This window comes from Lactuca sativa, chromosome 7, assembly GCF_002870075.4.
Source record: "Lactuca sativa cultivar Salinas chromosome 7, Lsat_Salinas_v11, whole genome shotgun sequence".
NCBI lineage: Eukaryota > Viridiplantae > Streptophyta > Magnoliopsida > Asterales > Asteraceae > Lactuca > Lactuca sativa.
The window spans coordinates 137,675,498-137,695,275 of record NC_056629.2 but is presented as its reverse complement, the minus strand read 5'-3'; positions in this window follow the sequence as shown (position 1 = coordinate 137,695,275).

Genomic DNA, 19,778 nt, shown 5'->3' with positions numbered 1-19,778 from the left:
TAGGGCTAGGGTTTGGGACAAGATGACTTCACCAAACACTCAAGAACAGGGACTTAATGCACTCTAGACCTTCTCCATTCCAGATCTGAGGTAGCAACCTCAGATCTAACTTTCAAACTTGAAATACCACAAGCTAAACTTTCCACACATTCCAAAATGATGAATCTAGATGAATAACAACCCAAGAAACGAAGTAATACCTCAAAAGGAAGCCCCAACAGAAGAGAAATCTGAATCTTAGCAAAGCCCCTTGCTCCAAGCCTCCTAACTCTCCAAGATCTTCTCTAAGGTTCAAATGCACTCAAATCCCTCACAAACGCGTCTTAGGGTTTTCTGGACTTCAAGAGAGGGTAAAGAGGCTGGGGAGAGGGTACAATGTCCTTTATATAGGGCTCATCCTCCAAAATTAGGGTTTTCTCCACTCAGCGCCTACTCGCCGAGTCCAGCCTCCGACTCGCCGAGTTGGCCACTTTGATGGGTTTTGGCTATAAGAACATCCTATGTGCTCATACAAACCCTAATGCTTGGATCTAGGTTTCTCTATTGTACATGCAATTTATCCAAGACTATAAACCCTAGATCTAACATATGATAATCAATACAACATATAATTAGGGTTTAGATCATACCTTGATTGTTATGTAGCAATAACAATATCAAATCCTATTTGTAATGACTTTAGAAAGCTTAGAGTCACAAATGTCACTCCTCTAATGGTTCACAAACACCAAGAGCAAGAGGATGAAGAAGAGAAGAGAAGGAGGCTCTCTAAAACATGTGGAAACCCTAGATCATTTGTTCTCCACGTTTTTAGAGCATAAGGGTTCTATATATAGTGAGGCTATTAGGGTTATCTAACAAGGAAACCCTAATTTGGATGCTTAAGCCCTAAGCAACCCATGGGCTCATTTCCTTAAAGGCCTTGGACGATTTCTAATGGGTTTCCCCATAGAATTCGTCCAACCTTATAATATAAGGCAATCCATAGCCCAATTGCAATTATCTTATAATTACAATTCCAGTCCCTTAAGTTTAATTAATCTCTTTTAGCCACAAAATTAATTCTTATTAATTCTTGACTAATATTAATTAAACAATATGATTTCTCCTTTAATATATTATTCCCATAATATATTAATAAATCATATTTAATCCTTTCTCTCCATAATTCATACTATCAAGTTGCTTTGGTGAAGGCAACCCAAAAGGACCATGCACCATCGGGTCAAGTACATACCAAAATAGTTATGGACTTAGACACTAATCCAACACACTTAACACGCGACCAGAGTCGCGACCCTACTCGCCGAGTCCACCCATGGACTCGCCGAGTCCACCCATGGACTCGCCGAGTTCCCCTTTCGTACTTACACTTTGAACCCTGAATTTGCACTCCTGAACTTGGGATGTTACAAAATTGCCTAGGACGAAGAACGGTCACGACATGATTTGGGTAGTCGTGGATCAGTTCACAAGGAGTTCACACTTCATAGAGGCCAATGAGAGATGTTCTATAGATAAGCTTGCAAATGCTTACGTGAAGTAGATAGTAAAACTTCACGGTGTTCCATTAACGATTGTATCGGATCGTGACAGTCGTTTCACATCAAGATTTTGGAAAAGTATACAAGAGGAAATGGGAACGAAAGTTGTGTTTAAGTACAACTTACCATCCACAGACTGATGGTTAGAGTGAAAGAACAATTCAAACATTGGAAGATATGTTAAGAGCATGTACCATAGAATTTCAAGGTAACTGGGATGAGCATTTACCCCTGGTAGAGTTTTCCTACAACAATAATTACCATTCGAGCATTAAGATGGAACCTTATCAAGCCTTGTACGAACATAAGTGTCGTACGCCGTCTTGTTGGCTTGAGGCCGGAGAAAAACACTTTATGGGTCCCGAAATAGTTCATCAGACTGATGAAAAGCTAAAAGTGATTAGAGAAAGAATGTTAGCAACTCAAGATCGCCAAAAGAGCTATGTTGACAAGAAGCGATGACCAATGGCTTTTGAAGTTGGATATTCGGTGTTACTCAAAGTCTCACCATGGAAGGGACTTATAAGATTTGGAAAGAGAAGAAAGTTGAATCCAAGATTTATTGGGCCATTCAAGGTTCTTCAGAGGATTGGGAACCAAGCTTACAAGTTGGAATTGCCAGAAGAACTGGATGGTATTCATAACACTTTCCATGTGTGTTATTTGAGGAAGTTCACAGGAGAAGTTCCAGATATAATTCCACTTTCAGAGTTAAAGATTGATGAAGATAAGAGGTCAATTAAAGAACCTGAAGCGATCGTTGACCGTAAGACGAAGAAATAACGACGCAAGATGGTCGGATTAGTGCTAGTGTGATGGAAACTTTCGAATGGGCCGAATCTCACCTGGGAAACAGAGAATGACATGATGAGTTGCTATCCACATCTGTTTGCTAATCCATGATTCCAGGACGACATCATCCTAAGGGGAGAGAATTGTAACGCCCGCGTTTCTGGATAAATATTATTATGATGATATAATAGTTAGGGTCAACAATTGTAACCTATTTGACGTAATAAAGAAGAATTATGTGAATTTTATGTTTTTCATTATAATTATAATATAATAAAATAGGAAAAATCAACCGAATCGTCTGTAAATCGTAAAAATAAGTGTGCTAAAACATATATATTATTATATATTTAGAAAGTACACGTCGTCCCAATCCTGAAAATATAAATTTCGTCGAAATTCAAAATCCGAATCCGTATGATGAGAATGGTTGACTTTTAGCTAATGTCACCAAAAAGAAAATCGTAGTACTCCTTAAAATAGGAATTTTGAGAAAAAGAATGTCAAAAACGAAGTCCGTATGAGAGAATTATGATTTTAGCAAAATCATTTAAGTTTATAAGAATATGGACAAAAAATAAAGTCAAAATTAGTCGACGGAGTCTAAACGAAAATTATAGATCTCGTTGATAGCACGCGTGGATACAAAAACGTCAAAAACTGAGTTTGTATGAACGATTTATAATTTATAATAGCATATTTACGTATTAAAATGAAGTATAAATCATATATATATATATATATATATATATATATATATATATATATATATATATATATATATATATATATATATGGTTATGTTATTTTGTTCTAACTATCTATTATGTGCATGTAGGATTGATTCTGGACCAATCATTTTAGTTATTTTAAAAAAGTAATTAATGCATATTACAAGTTGAAGATATAATGAGTATTAATTAAATATTTAGCATTTAATATGCATTAATTACTTTCTTAAAATAACAAAAATGATTGGTCCAGAATCAATCCTAGATGCACACAATAGATAGTAGAAACATTTGAACCTAACTCTCTCTCTCTCTCTCTCTATATATATATATATATATATATATATATATATATATATATATATACACACACACACACACACATATATGTATATATCATTAGAAAGGTATCGACGATGTGGTCGTCATAAGACTAGTGTTGAGTACTTTCGACATTATTTTAGTACCAATATCGTTAAATCTATTTAAAATAGTATTATAAAGGGATGTTTAGTTGTTTAAATAGCTATAAAGTCATTTAAGTAATTATAGATGGTGGTTTTTGAAAATTCAATTATTATAAATAAGAGGCTCTAGGTTCTCATATTTCTCTCTTCTTATCTGTAACGCCCGGGTTTCAGGGCTAAGCATTTTTGTCAATGTAATAGTCTAGGTCAACTCTTGTAACTCTTTTTGAAGTAATAAAGATGAAATATTTGAGTATTATGTGAATTATATGTGTTTATTATTTAATTATAAATGTATAATTAATAAAGAATAAAATGAGTGTCAAAATTAAAGTGTGAGATAATCCCGATATCTCTACATAAAGTTGTAGAATATGTCTCAAGGTTTCCGTGCATATAAGGAACGCCGAAATCCGAGTTATAACGAAGAAGTTATGACCCGTCGAAGTTTCACGACAGAACCGGCACGATACCGGGAAGCGTGAATAGCGAATTTACGATAGAGCGAGATTTAGCTTTAGTGATCTAAACGAAAGTCGTAGAATATGTTAAACTAAGAACATCGATAAAAAGAACGCCCAAATCTGACTTCGTATGAAGAAGTTATGAGATTTTAAACAGACCAATCCTGTCCCGGCTTGTTAAAAATATAACTTTAAAAATAAAGTCAAAATTAGCCGACCGAGTCTAAACGAAAGTTGTAGAGTACGTCTTCACCTACGCGTGGATATAAATAACGTCAAAAACGGAGTTCGTATGAACGAGTTACAAATTATAATAGCATATTTACGTATTAAAATAAAGTATAAATCATGTATACGTACACATATATATACATATGTATATATCATTAGAAAGGTATCGACGATGCGGTCATTATAAGACTAATGTTGAGTTCTTTCGACATTAGTTTAGTACAAATATCATTAAATCCATTTATAATAGTATTATAGAGGGGTGTTTAGTTGTTTATATAACTAAAAGGTCATTAAGTAATTATGGAGGGTAGTTTTTGAAAATTCAATTAGTATAAATAAGAGCCTTGGGCTCTCATATTTCTTGCACCATTCTCTTGATTCAAGAGTCTTTCTCTCCTTATCCCCCGAGCATTTCGGTCCCTCGTGATTCGACTTCTCTTTCTGTAGCTTAGTATAGTAAGGTGAGCGCTGAAGCGCTGCACGAATCTTTCTTAGAAAGATTCAGCGACGAAGTTCTGCCCCTGCAGAGCCCGACTCCTAGCTAAAACCCCCTTGTAAGTAAGTTATGCTTACCTTATTTTAATATAGATTATATTTAAAATTAGTATTGTTATTATGAACTTATAATAAATATTTGAGCTATTATTATAACTTATATAAGTGTCGTTATAATATATATATTTTTTAACTACTCGCGGTACGAGGAATCTGGTTTAAAGGGCCGCATAGGGTTGTTGGATTTCAGAAGTGCTATATGCCAAAATGGTCCTGCCCTCCGGTGTTTTATGTCTGGCCCCTGTCTGTACATAGTGGTTGGAAAATATTGTTTAACGCTTATATAATAATAATAATACTAAGACTAATAGTTGGTCACGGTAAATATTAGACTAAAATTTAGCGATAATAATGCTAGGTTTCGTCGAAGGAAAATAGAATCGTTAGAAGCAAGCGCTGCCCGATTTTGGAATCATCACCTTAACAAGTGAGTGCATAGTTACTTTCAACTTACACATAGATATGAAGTATTTTATATAAATTACGTGCTATGTGTGCATATTATCTGAATACTTGCTATCTATGCTAGATGAACGTTGTTATACATGTTTTCAATGATTTAAACTGTATATGTATTTTATATCTACGAAAATGTTGGGGTAAAACATGGGTAGATGCAATAGGTGATGTGTGATAAAATGATGAGAGGCCTCGATGTTTATGTTGTTGATTCTGTCATCTAGCGGAGTATGGATGATGACCACGGACTCTTCTAGACAGTCCAGTGGAACACTAGCAGGCTCGCAACCTGTAGGTGTTTGTGAACGATATGTTCACCGGTGTACTCCATCCCCCACATGGTTGCCTTTAGGACATTTATTGCTGAGGAATCCCCTTAGCAGTAGTGTCCGTCCCGATGATGATCCTTAGGCTAGGTCCCTTATGATAGGTGTTTAGGGACGTAAAGTGAGGATAACGGGAACGGGTAATCGGGTTATTGTTGATCGATGAAATTAATAAACTTATTTATTGTGGGTTGAAAACCCTATGTGCTCACCAGGCTCCCAAGCCTGACCCACTCAGTTTTATGTATTACAGGTAGTGGCGCATGAGCATAGGTGTGATGTTTTGGACAAGGGATTACGGATATAGGCCTGTAGATATGAAATAATGTAGTAAGGCTTATATTGTACTGTTTATGCTTTTGATCTGTACGAACATGACATCCTGAGTCTTTTAATGAAATACATTTCTATGGAAATGCTTTTGATAAATCTTTATCATATTTTTGTTTTGGGACAAATTCCGCAACACTTTCATTTAAAATGTAACTCTGATTTTTAAACAAAGCATAAACAAACCGGTCTTTTCTGGCCGTGATTTTGGGGATGTCACAGTTGGTATCAGAGCATTAGTTTAAGCGAACTAGGAATTTGTAGGATTTCTAGACTTAAACTTAGAATGCTAAGCGATGATTGTGAGGTGTGAGCACTAGCTTATTTTAGGAATTGTGCCTAAAATGCTTTTATGTGCTAAATGCTTTGTGCATAATATGCTGTTAATTGTTCGGATCTATGGTCTGTTGCCAACCGGATCTGGAAACCTTATGTGTTTAGGATTCTAAACGTACGACTACGATATTAGAACTAGCATGTAAACGTTTCGGAGTGATAAGGACGATTTAAAACTTCTATCCTAAATAAAGATCTAAATTCACCTTATTCGGTGTATAGATCAAGATGGCAAGGACCCGTAGCGGAAACGTGAACGCAAATGGAGGTAGGAACCAACCCCCAGTGGTTCAGCAAATACCTGTTGTTGAAGAAGTTGCACCTGAGCCAGTCACCATGGCTGGAGTTCAAGCCATGATTCAGGCTATGCTAGCTGAACAAAGGGAAGAAATGAGACGGATGCTCCATAAAAATAGGGACGAACCTACCATACATGTTGAACCGACGGAGCCAATTCCCGAGCCATCTGAGGAAGGGAACTATAGCCGCCAAGTGAGTCAAGTAGGGACTCAAGGTGAGCAAAAGGATGGCCCAGAAGGGAGAAACAACAAGGATGGGCGGATGTACAAAAATTTCTTGGGTGTGAAACCACCAAGTCTCTCAGGAAGCCCAAAGCCTGTTGAGATTATGGACTGGATCTCCGAGATGGAGATGGTGTTTGAGAGTTGCGACTGCAGCGAGAAGCAAAAGACTGTCTTCGTTGTGATATAATTGAAAACTGGAGTCTTGAGCTGGTGGAAGCTATTGGAAGATACAATGCCACGGGGAGAAGCTCTGAAAATGTCATGGGATGAGTTCTTGGAACAACTGAAGGCGCAGTACTGTTCAGAGATAGACCTGATTGATCTGAACAATGAGTTCCAAAATTTGAAGAAGGGGAGAATGAGCATCGATGACTATGCTGCTGCATTTACGGAAAAGATGAAGTTGTTTCCATACCTAGTGCCAACCGAACTTTCCAAAATTGAGAAATTCGCAAACGGACTGCCGACTGACTTTGGCCCAACAGTCAAGATGGCAACCACTCTGAAATCAGCTGTTCGAGCAGCTAAGAACGTGGAGACCCAACAAAAGGAAAGAGGTCTGGAGAGGGCTGAGTTTGGTGAGAAACGGAAGTTCAGTGGATCCTCGAAGTCCAACAAGAAGAGTAGATTCTCGAAGTCTGGTTCGAGGGGAGGAGGATCAGAAGCGAAGTGGTGTGATAAGTGCAAGAAGAAGCACTCTGGGAAGTGTGACGGAGGGGTCACTTGTTACAAGTGCGGAAAGCCTGGGCACTACGCCAATGAATGCACCCTCAACCAGAAAGCCTGTTATGGGTGCAATGAAGAAGGGCACATTTTGAAGGACTGCCCGAAGAAGAAGGAGACAGGAAGACCCAACATACCACCGAAGCCGAAGGCGAGAGCCTTCCAGATGACGCTCGAGGCTACAAAGGAGGCAGCAGACGTCGCTTCAGGTACCTTTCTTGTAAATGGTTTTCCTGCAAATATACTATTTGATTCTGGAGCCAACTACTCCTTTGTGTCGCATAAATTTGGTGGGAAATTAGCATTGCCTGTAGAAAAACTAGATAATGCCCTGATTGTAGAAGTTGCCAGTGGCAAATTCGTACCTGTTAGTAATCATATTAGGAACATCATCATTGACCTAAACGGAAACGAATTCCACGAAGAGCTATTACCCATAGATTTAAACGGTTTCGACATCGTTTTGGGTATGGATTGGCTTAGCGCCAACGATGCTGAGATTCAATGCCGGAAGAAGATAGTAAAGGTAAACCCACCCGGAAAACAATCATTTATGGTGTATGGGGACAAACACAGAGTGAATTCTGGAATCATCTCCCTGATGAAAGCCAGGAAATGTTTGTCCAAAGGATGTGCATCATACTTGGCATTCGTAATCGATGCCAAGAAGGAGAAGAAAGAGGTGCAGAATATACCGGTTGTGTGTGATTATCCGGAAGTCTTTCCCGAAGATCTTCCCGGATTACCACCTGATAGGCAAGTGGAGTTTCGTATAGACTTGTTACCAGGAACAACACCGATAGCAAAGGCACCTTACCGATTAGCACCGACGGAGATGAAGGAGCTCATGACGCAACTTCAGGAGCTGTTGGACAATGGTTTTATTCGACCTAGTTCATCACCCTGGGGAGCTCCGGTGTTATTCGTGAAGAAGAAGGACGGAAGTATGAGAATGTGTATAGACTACTGAGAGCTGAATAAGGCAACGGTGAAGAACAAGTATCCATTGCCGAGGATTGATGATCTATTCGATCAGCTGCAAGGTTCGAGCTACTTCTCAAAGATCGATCTTAGGTCAGGATATCATCAGCTAAAGGTGAGAAAGCAGGATATTGAGAAGACTGCATTCAGAACGAGATATGGACACTACGAGTTCTTGGTTATGTCATTCGGGCTAACCAATGCTCCCGCAGCATTCATGGATTTGATGAATAGGGTTTGTAAACCATTCCTCGATAAATCCGTGATAGTGTTCATCGACAACATTCTCATCTACTCGAAAAGCCAAGAGGAGCATGGCAAGCATCTACGGGAAGTATTAGAAGTGTTGAAGAAAGAGAAGCTTTTTGCAAAGTTCTCCAAATGCGACTTTTGGATACGGGAAGTCCAATTCTTGGGTCATGTTGTTAACCAGGAGGGAATAATGGTTGACCCCGCAAAGATCGAGGCTGTAATGAAGTGGGAACGTCCAAAGAGTCTCATGGAGATTTGAAGCTTTCTAGGATTAGCCGGATATTATCGACGATTTATCCAAGGCTTTTCTTCGATAGCTGCTCCATTAACAGCTTTGACTCATAAAGGAGCTACGTATACGTGGAGTGAGAAACACGATGAGGCATTCGAGAAGCTAAAGAAGAAGTTATGTGAAGCACCGATACTTTCTCTACCCGATGGAGTCGAAGATTTCGCGGTTTATAGTGACGCTTCTGGAGTCGGGTTGGGTTGTGTTCTGACCCTAAGAGAAAAGGTGATAGCATACGCATCTCGACAATTGAAAGAGCGCGAAAAGAACTACCCCACTCATGATCTGGAGTTGGCAGCGGTAGTTTTTGCCTTAAAGATATGGAGGCATTACCTCTACGGCACGAAGTGCAAGCTCTTCACTGATCATAAGAGTCTCCAGTATCTCTTTAATCAGAAGGAGTTGAACATGAGGCAACGACGCTGGCTAGAACTTCTCAAGGACTACGACTGTGAGATACTTTACCACCCAGGTAAAGCAAATATTGTTGCTGATGCTCTCAGTCGGAAAGTCAATCTGGAAAGGAAAAGGCCAAGAGCGTTAAGAATTGAAGTCGTCTCGACGATTGTGGAAAGTATCAGGAAAGCTCAAGAAGAAGCTTTAGAGAAAAATGACCGAAAGGAAGAACGTTTGGGAAGAACGTTAGTGTTTGGTACAAACAGTCGAGGACTGAAGGTATTCCAAGATCGAATTTGGGTACCTAAGACGGGAGGAATAAGAGATCTTCTGATGGAAGAAGCACACAAGACCATGTACTCGATTCATCCCGGTAGCACTAAAATGTATAGGGACCTAAAACCCTACTACTGGTGGCCGACGATGAAGCTCGATGTTGCGAAGTATGTGGCCGAGTGCGTAACATGTGCGAGGGTTAAGGCACAACATCAGAAACCGTATGGGAGTTTGGAACATTTACCTGTACCCATGGGTAAATGGGAAGACATCACCATGGATTTTGTGACTAAACTGCCCAGGACGAAGAACGGTCACGACATGATTTGGGTAGTCGTGGATCGTTTCACCAAGAGTGCACACTTCATAGCAGCCAACGAGAAGTGGTCTATGGATAAGCTCGCAAATGCTTACGTGAAGGAAATTGTAAGACTTCACGGTGTCCCTCTTACGATTGTATCAGATCGTGATAGTCGTTTCACGTCAAGGTTTTGGAGGAGTCTACAAGAGGAGTTAGGTACAAAGTTGTGTTTGAGTACTGCTTATCATCCGCAAACTGATGGTCAGAGCGAAAGAACGATTCAGACGCTAGAAGATATGCTGAGAGCATGTACCCTTGAATTCCAAGGGAATTGGGACGAGCACTTACCTCTGGTAGAATTTTCCTACAACAATAGTTTTCACTCGAGCATCAAGATGGCTCCTTATCAAGACTTGTATGGGCAGAAGTGTCGTACGCCGTCTTGTTGGCTTGAAGCCGGAGAGAAGCAGTTTATGGGCCCCGAGATAGTCCATGAGACTGCTGAGAAGTTGAAGGTGATTAGGGAAAGGATGTTAGCAGCCCAGGATCGTCAGAAGAGCTATGCTGACAAGAAAAGACGACCGATAACTTTCGAAGTTGGGGATTCCATTTTGCTTAAAGTCTCACCGTGGAAGGGACTTATACGATTTGGGAAACGAGGAAAGTTGAGTCCAAGGTTTATTGGACCGTTCAAAGTTCTTCAGAAGATAGGGAACCAAGCTTACAAGCTGGAATTGCCCGAAGAACTCAATGGTATTCATAACACCTTCCATGTGTGTTATTTGAGGAAATTCACGGGAGATGTTCCCGACATAATTCCAATCTCAGAGTTAAGGATGGATGAAAATAAAAGGTTGATCGAAGAGCCTGAGGCAATTGTTGACCGTAAGACTAAGAAGTTACGACGTAAGATGGTCGACTTGGTGCTAGTCCGATGGAAACATTCGAATGGGCCGAATCTCACTTGGGAAACAGAGGATGACATGATGAGTCGCTATCCACATCTGTTTGCTGATGCATGATTCCGGGACAGAATCATCCTAAGGGGGAGAGAATTGTAACGCCCGGGTTTCAGGGCTAAGCATTTTTGTCAATGTAATAGTCTAGGTCAACTCTTGTAACTCTTTTTGAAGTAATAAAGATGAAATATTTGAGTATTATGTGAATTATATGTGTTTATTATTTAATTATAAATGTATAATTAATAAAGAATAAAAATGAGTGTCAAAATTAAAGTGTGAGATAATCCCGATATCTCTACATAAAGTTGTAGAATATGTCTCAAGGTTTCCGTGCATATAAGGAACGCCGAAATCCGAGTTATAACGAAGAAGTTATGACCCGTCGAAGTTTCACGACAGAACCGGCACGATACCGGGAAGCGTGAATAGCGAATTTACGATAGAGCGAGATTTAGCCTTAGTGATCTAAACGAAAGTCGTAGAATATGTTAAACTAAGAACATCGATAAAAAGAACGCCCAAATCTGACTTCGTATGAAGAAGTTATGAGATTTTAAACAGACCAATCCTGTCCCGGCTTGTTAAAAATATAACTTTAAAAATAAAGTCAAAATTAGCCGACGGAGTCTAAACGAAAGTTGTAGAGTACGTCTTCACCTACGCGTGGATATAAATAACGTCAAAAACGGAGTTCGTATGAACGAGTTACAAATTATAATAGCATATTTACGTATTAAAATAAAGTATAAATCATGTATACGTACACATATATATACATATGTATATATCATTAGAAAGGTATCGACGATGCGGTCATTATAAGACTAATGTTGAGTTCTTTCGACATTAGTTTAGTACAAATATCATTAAATCCATTTATAATAGTATTATAGAGGGGTGTTTAGTTGTTTATATAACTAAAAGGTCATTAAGTAATTATGGAGGGTAGTTTTTGAAAATTCAATTAGTATAAATAAGAGCCTTGGGCTCTCATATTTCTTGCACCATTCTCTTGATTCAAGAGTCTTTCTCTCCTTATCCCCCGAGCATTTCGGTCCCTCGTGATTCGACTTCTCTTTCTGTAGCTTAGTATAGTAAGGTGAGCGCTGAAGCGCTGCACGAATCTTTCTTAGAAAGATTCAGCGACGAAGTTCTGCCCCTGCAGAGCCCGACTCCTAGCTAAAACCCCCTTGTAAGTAAGTTATGCTTACCTTATTTTAATATAGATTATATTTAAAATTAGTATTGTTATTATGAACTTATAATAAATATTTGAGCTATTATTATAACTTATATAAGTGTCGTTATAATATATATATTTTTTAACTACTCGCGGTACGAGGAATCTGGTTTAAAGGGCCGCATAGGGTTGTTGGATTTCAGAAGTGCTATATGCCAAAATGGTCCTGCCCTCCGGTGTTTTATGTCTGGCCCCTGTCTGTACATAGTGGTTGGAAAATATTGTTTAACGCTTATATAATAATAATAATACTAAGACTAATAGTTGGTCACGGTAAATATTAGACTAAAATTTAGCGATAATAATGCTAGGTTTCGTCGAAGGAAAATAGAATCGTTAGAAGCAAGCGCTGCCCGATTTTGGAATCATCACCTTAACAAGTGAGTGCATAGTTACTTTCAACTTACACATAGATATGAAGTATTTTATATAAATTACGTGCTATGTGTGCATATTATCTGAATACTTGCTATCTATGCTAGATGAACGTTGTTATACATGTTTTCAATGATTTAAACTGTATATGTATTTTATATCTACGAAAATGTTGGGGTAAAACATGGGTAGATGCAATAGGTGATGTGTGATAAAATGATGAGAGGCCTCGATGTTTATGTTGTTGATTCTGTCATCTAGCGGAGTATGGATGATGACCACGGACTCTTCTAGACAGTCCAGTGGAACACTAGCAGGCTCGCAACCTGTAGGTGTTTGTGAACGATATGTTCACCGGTGTACTCCATCCCCCACATGGTTGCCTTTAGGACATTTATTGCTGAGGAATCCCCTTAGCAGTAGTGTCCGTCCCGATGATGATCCTTAGGCTAGGTCCCTTATGATAGGTGTTTAGGGACGTAAAGTGAGGATAACGGGAACGGGTAATCGGGTTATTGTTGATCGATGAAATTAATAAACTTATTTATTGTGGGTTGAAAACCCTATGTGCTCACCAGGCTCCCAAGCCTGACCCACTCAGTTTTATGTATTACAGGTAGTGGCGCATGAGCATAGGTGTGATGTTTTGGACAAGGGATTACGGATATAGGCCTGTAGATATGAAATAATGTAGTAAGGCTTATATTGTACTGTTTATGCTTTTGATCTGTACGAACATGACATCCCGAGTCTTTTAATGAAATACATTTCTATGGAAATGCTTTTGATAAATCTTTATCATATTTTTGTTTTGGGACAAATTCCGCAACACTTTCATTTAAAATGTAACTCTGATTTTTAAACAAAGCATAAACAAACCGGTCTTTTCTGGCCGTGATTTTGGGGATGTCACATTATCCCCGATCATTTCGGTCCCTCGTGATTCGACTTCTCTTTCTGTAGTTTTAGTATAACAAGGTGAGCACGGAAGCGCTACAAGAATATTTTTAGAAAAAAAGATTTAGCGATGAAGTTTTGACTACGGAGTCCTAAGTTTTCGCTAGAAACCTTGTATGTTGAGCTACCCTTATTAACTTTAAGTGTAACTTATGTTCAAATTCATTATCATTATTATGAACCTATAAAAAAGATTTATCAGTGATTCCAAGTCATTATGTTGATTGGTCTACTTACGGGAGTGGTGTCTACAAGGGTCATGTTGGCTTGGTTGTTGGATTTCAGAAATGCTATACGCCGAAATTGTCCTGCCTCCCAACTGTCCTACCTGGTTGATCCTTACTTGATAGATCATGAAAGTAGACTTTGAGTTAATGATGAATCTAGACTTATAATTAGTCGCAATAAATATTAGACTAAAACTTAGTGATAATAATACTATGTTCCGTCAAAGGAAAAAAATTGTTAGAAATGAAGCGCTGCCCGAATTTCAAGTCGTCACTTTAACAAGTGAATGCATAGTTACTTTCATCTTACACATAAATATGAAATATTTAAAATAAATTACTTGTTATATGTGTCTATTATTTGTGTTCCTGATATCTATGCTAGATAAACAATTTATACATGTTTTACTCGATTTAAACTGTATATGTATTTTATACCTATAATTATGTTGGGTAAAGATGGGTAGATAATATAGATGATAAAAGATGAAATAAATGATGAGAGGCCTTGATGTTCAAGTTGATCCAGTCATCTAGCGGAGTATAGATGACGACCACAGACTATTCTAGACAGTCCAGTGGAACGCTGACAGACTCACAACATGTATGTGTTTTTGAACTACTTGTTCACCAGGTGTACTCCATCCCCCTCATGGTTGCCTTACTGACATATATTGTTGAGGAATCTCCTTCTCTTCCCGATGATGATCCTTAGGATAGGTCCCTTAAATTAGATGTCTTGGGAACAGAAAGTGAGGATAACGAGAACGGGTAATTGGGTTGAATGATTTGATGAAATTAAAGAACTTAATTGTTGTGGGTTGAAAACCATATGTGCTCACCAGACTCCCAAGCATGACCCACTCAGTTTCTTGTATTACAGGTAGTGGCATAAGAGCACAGATGTGATGATCGGACGAGAGATCCATGGATTATAGGCTATTAAAATAATAGATGTTTGTAAGGCCTGTCCTATTTCTGTTTATGCTTATACATTGTATTAACGATGACATCCCAACGTTTTTAATATAATGAAAATACATTTCTTCGGAAATGCTTTGATAATATACTTATCATATTTTTTTGGAACAAATTCCGCAATATTATTCTTAAAAAGGATACTCTGATTTTAAATAAAACATAAACAAATCGGTCTTTTCTGGTCGTGAAATTGGGGATGTCACAATATATATATATATATATATATATATATATATATATATATATATATATATATATATATATATATATCATTATATACTTATAAAGGAAGCATTTTTCCTTTCACCACATTCATTTGAAACTCCCATTTATTTTTCCTTTTACCACATTCATTTGAAACTTCCATGACTTTTCAATTTCTTTCTAATAATAATTATAATTTGGTTAATTAGGTTAAATAAATATCAAACCTAAAGTGTAATCATATATAAACTAAATTTCAATATTAAAATAATATCTTTACTTCTACTTATAAAGTTATTTTTCTAACTTTTAACATATTATAATTAATTTATTAGTTTTAATATATTGTTAGATATAAACTATTATCATTTTAAAGATACAATTTTGGAAAAATTTGTATAAAATACTTAAATTATTAATTTAAACATAACATTACAGGGTCAACTTAAATATAAATTTTAGTTTAACTCAAACAACCCAAATAATATTTTATAAATAGTTAAAAGTGATAAATTGTAGCGTCTTTATAATAATGATTATAAGTTAGTTAATAAGGTTAAACAAATATCAAACCTAAAGTATAATCATAAATAAACTAAATTTCAATTTTAAAATAATATATTTACTTCTACTTATAAAGTTATGTGTTTAACTTCAAAAATATTATATTTAATTTATTAGATTTAATATGTTGTTATATGTAAATCATTGTCAGTTTAAAGCTACAACTTTTGAACAGTTTTGACAAAATAATTAAATTGTTAACTTAAATTTAACATTACAATGTCAACTTAAATATAAATTTCAGTTCCCTTTAAAAACCAAATAATATATATTTTGTAAATAGTTAAAATTGATAAATTGTAGTGATAAATGCAAAAAACTAAAATGTAATCTCGATTTAACTAAAATATTTCCCAAAGCTATTTTTATAATCGTTAAAAGTTTTTAAATAAGTAGCTTAAAATAACTTACAATAACAATAGTTTAAAATAACTCTATAATGAATGATTATATTGTTACCTTTAAAAATAAAAATTAATGTTTGATGTTTAAATAATTATAATGTTAGAAATTAAAACATTAAGCAAATAAATTTTAAAAAACTAATTAATAATAACAACTATAAATAACATTATATCATATATTATATTTAATTTTATTCATGTGTAACTCGCGGGTAGAAGTCATTCAAACGATTGAGATTATGAAGTTATAATAGATGTATATATTATCATATAATTCAAAATAATGAATATATTATATCAATTTACTATAAAAATTATTATATCAAATTTAAAAACTATTGTTATATTTGAAAAAAGCATATATGTGTAAAGACTTCAACTATATAGGTGTTTCTGCGCAACACGCGGGCATTCGCCTAGTGTGTGTGTATATATATATATATATATATATATATATATATATATATATATATATGTATGTATATATATAGTTTCACCGAAAACCACCACTACTGGAAACCACCACCACCACTGCCGGAAACCCCCACCATTGCCGGAAATCGCCACCATCTCCGAAAACCACCTCTTCCTAGACTATCTTTCTTCCCTCTTTCTGTTCACCGGAGTTCAGGTCTGGAGAATCGGGCCACCACCGTTAGAGAGAGGTGGTGGTGCTTCTTACTCCTTTAGTCAACTAGAAGCCTCAATCACCTCAGTCGCCGGAAGCTCCAGACGGCTCACCACGAACAACTCCATATCTTCGCCATCACTAGGCCTTCACCGATCTTATTCCAGATCCGACCATGCTCCTCCAAGCTTCACCTGATCATCCAAACCACCTTATTCATTGTCGTATATCTGAATCACGTCTCTCCACCTCCAGTATAGGTTTGCAATGTCGTTGGATCTGCAACCAACCAACATCGCCATTGTCTCGCACTTTCACGGAATCTACAACCATCCAATCGTCGGATCTCGCTCTTACTTTCACCGATCAGGGTTTGTGAAACCTAGCTCGGAGTTCTCGGTTCAGATCTATTTTCCGCCTTTCTTTGTTTAGATTTGTTCATCGCTAGAGATATTTGTTCGTTGGTAAAGAAGGAGCAAGACGAAAACTGATGTTGCAAAACTCTAGTGGTGGTGACTGTTCAAGTGGTGTTCCAAATCTCTGACGAGGGTGACTGCTCAAGGGGTGTTCCCATATTTCCGACGACTTGCTCTGGCGATCGTTTGCTAGTGATATGAAGAAATTAAGTGGAATATGGTATAACATGTTTGATAAAGGGTGAGTAGGTGGGGTAGGGGTGAGGTGTTTATTTTTTTCTTTTTAATTAGAGAAATGGTAAAATAATTAAAACAAATGGGAAAAGGAAAATATGTCATTATAAATTTTTTAAAATTGTTGGACTAAACTCGCAACAAAATAAATTTTTTGGACTGGTGGTGCAACTCCATATATTTTGGGCCAAAGTTCCAATATTTGACAAACCATAATGACCAAATTTGCAATTTCGTCAATAATAAACTATAAAATGACAACTATATACTAAAAATGTCAATGTTAACCGATAATGATTGTTAAATGAAAATTGTATTCTATAACTAATAATAATTTTAAATTACTTTTATTCTTCCTAAATTAATGAATAATTTTTTTGATTTTTTGGTTAACCATCCAATGTAAAAAGCATGAACCGTAACTGAACCGAGAAGCCAAAAATTTTAGAGGTAACCAAACCGAAAAAAAAAACCCGCAAACACGATTCATTTACCGTACAAATCGATACAACTTGTCGGTTTTTAGGTTCGATTTTTCGATTTCCTATATTTTGAAAACCCCTAATAGTAAGCCATATTGTTTACTACGAAAACCCATGCAATTGGTAGGAAAGAATTGCTATTTGCACCAAATATTGTAATTATCTTTATCATTTTTGATACAAAAAAGTTAAAATAAACTAAAGATAATATAGGATAAAGTTACCATCATATTCACCGTTAGTTTCGTAGAAAAGATTCATAATGACACAGATTGATTTTTAAAAAAGTAGTTAATGATGTCTTTATGTATAAATGTGGTATCCCTTTTTTGATTGACTAAACATATAAGGTATGAGTTTAATAACCGACACCTTTTATGAGTTAAATTTATGGTACTTGGATTAGGTGAGATGTTGTACACAAAGGACTTTCTTCGAAGTTTCCTTTTCTTTGTCCTCTATTTCATGTTACAATGTTTCAATTTTAACTTCTTATCAATTAGATAACGACTACATGACCACTTATTCCTCTATTTACTGGCATACGTTACTCTAGTACTCACATCCAAATAGGTGATAACTTATAACAATTTTGTGTCTCAAAATTTATGTTGGATGAGTTATCAAATACCTATGACAGAATTCATGTTTTAGTGTACCAATATTGTCTTTTGACTTGTCAAATAGCTATGACAAAATTCATATTTTAAGTACCAATATTGTCTATAAGAAATTTCAAAAATGGAAACATTGGTGAATATTTTCTGAAGCATACAATAAAGTTGCATCTATTACGTAGAATACTAATAGCCCGAACTGGACGAGATGAGACTGATGAAACTTTCTAAAGTTATTTTTCATTATCAGCATGAGATACATTCACATCTTTTGTACAAACAAGTTATCAAGAGCGAGCTTACCTCCCATCTTTTTAGTGGAACAAGAATTATGATTCTTGTCTAATTAAACATGAATCTTGCTCTTCAACCAAATGTAATGAATATCAAATGCAATGCAACTTGTTTTTTTCATGTTCTTTTCCATGTCCCAAACATAACCTAACCAAAAAAATGTCTTTTGAATGAACAAAAGACTCCACTAAACTATGAAACATATAGCTTTCAGATAAGCCTTAACAAGAACCTTTAAACGAAACCTTAAACCAAACCAACCGATCACCAAAAGAAGCAAAAATCGGATAATTCAATCCCCACCATCTCCCAACCAACTTGGGCCAAAATCAAAGCAACCATAGAATAAGAAAAAAAAAAGTAAGTGATCGGAAGAGTCAACCCCCACATCACAAGCTGGACAAAGCATGGAGGGTATATGTATGCCTCTTCTAAGCAAATATCTCTAGTAGAAAGCTTATTCAAATGCAACCCACACACATGGATTACTTGTTATTTTTTGGCAGAATTGGTCCCTGTATTATTGTTGGGCTTCAAAGTTAGGAATAGTAAATTTGGATGTTTTTTGGCAACTTTGCTCCTCATTCTTGACCCATTTTGACACTTTTGGTCATTGCAATCAATATTTTTACACTTTTTAGGAATCTTTTAATATTTAAAGTTTGGCCACAAAACTTTAACGGTTTGAGAACTTTGATCCATTTTCTAAAAACTTGCTAATTCATACCCCTTTAATTCTTTAGCCATTTTGATACTTCTGGTCCTTGCAGTCAAAACTTTTGCATCTTTTCATAAACACATGAAAAAACGGTCCGGGGCAAAGCCCAAGCTTTTTATCCTTGCACTTTCTACGTCTGTCATATTTATCGATTCAGAAACAACATTGAAAGCTTCTTGCCCCCCGTGTAGCAGAGGTAACCTTTCTAGTTGGAATTAAGGTATTCCACCGGGTTGGAGAAGAGTCAATAACCAAGGTGTGCTAGTCGATAAAATTTCTAACTTAAGCAATAGAAAAACCGACCAGGCCCAACAAAGATCAAAACCAAGGATCCAGCTAAACTCTAAAGCAAACGGACTACAATAACTCAAGGGCGGCCCATTGAATACATGCATACACTTAAAAAATGGACTTTTAAAGGTGAATTCCCCAACTAAACATCATCCCAAAAGGAAGATAAAGAACCATCTATAGCTTTTTTCTTAAAAATAGAAA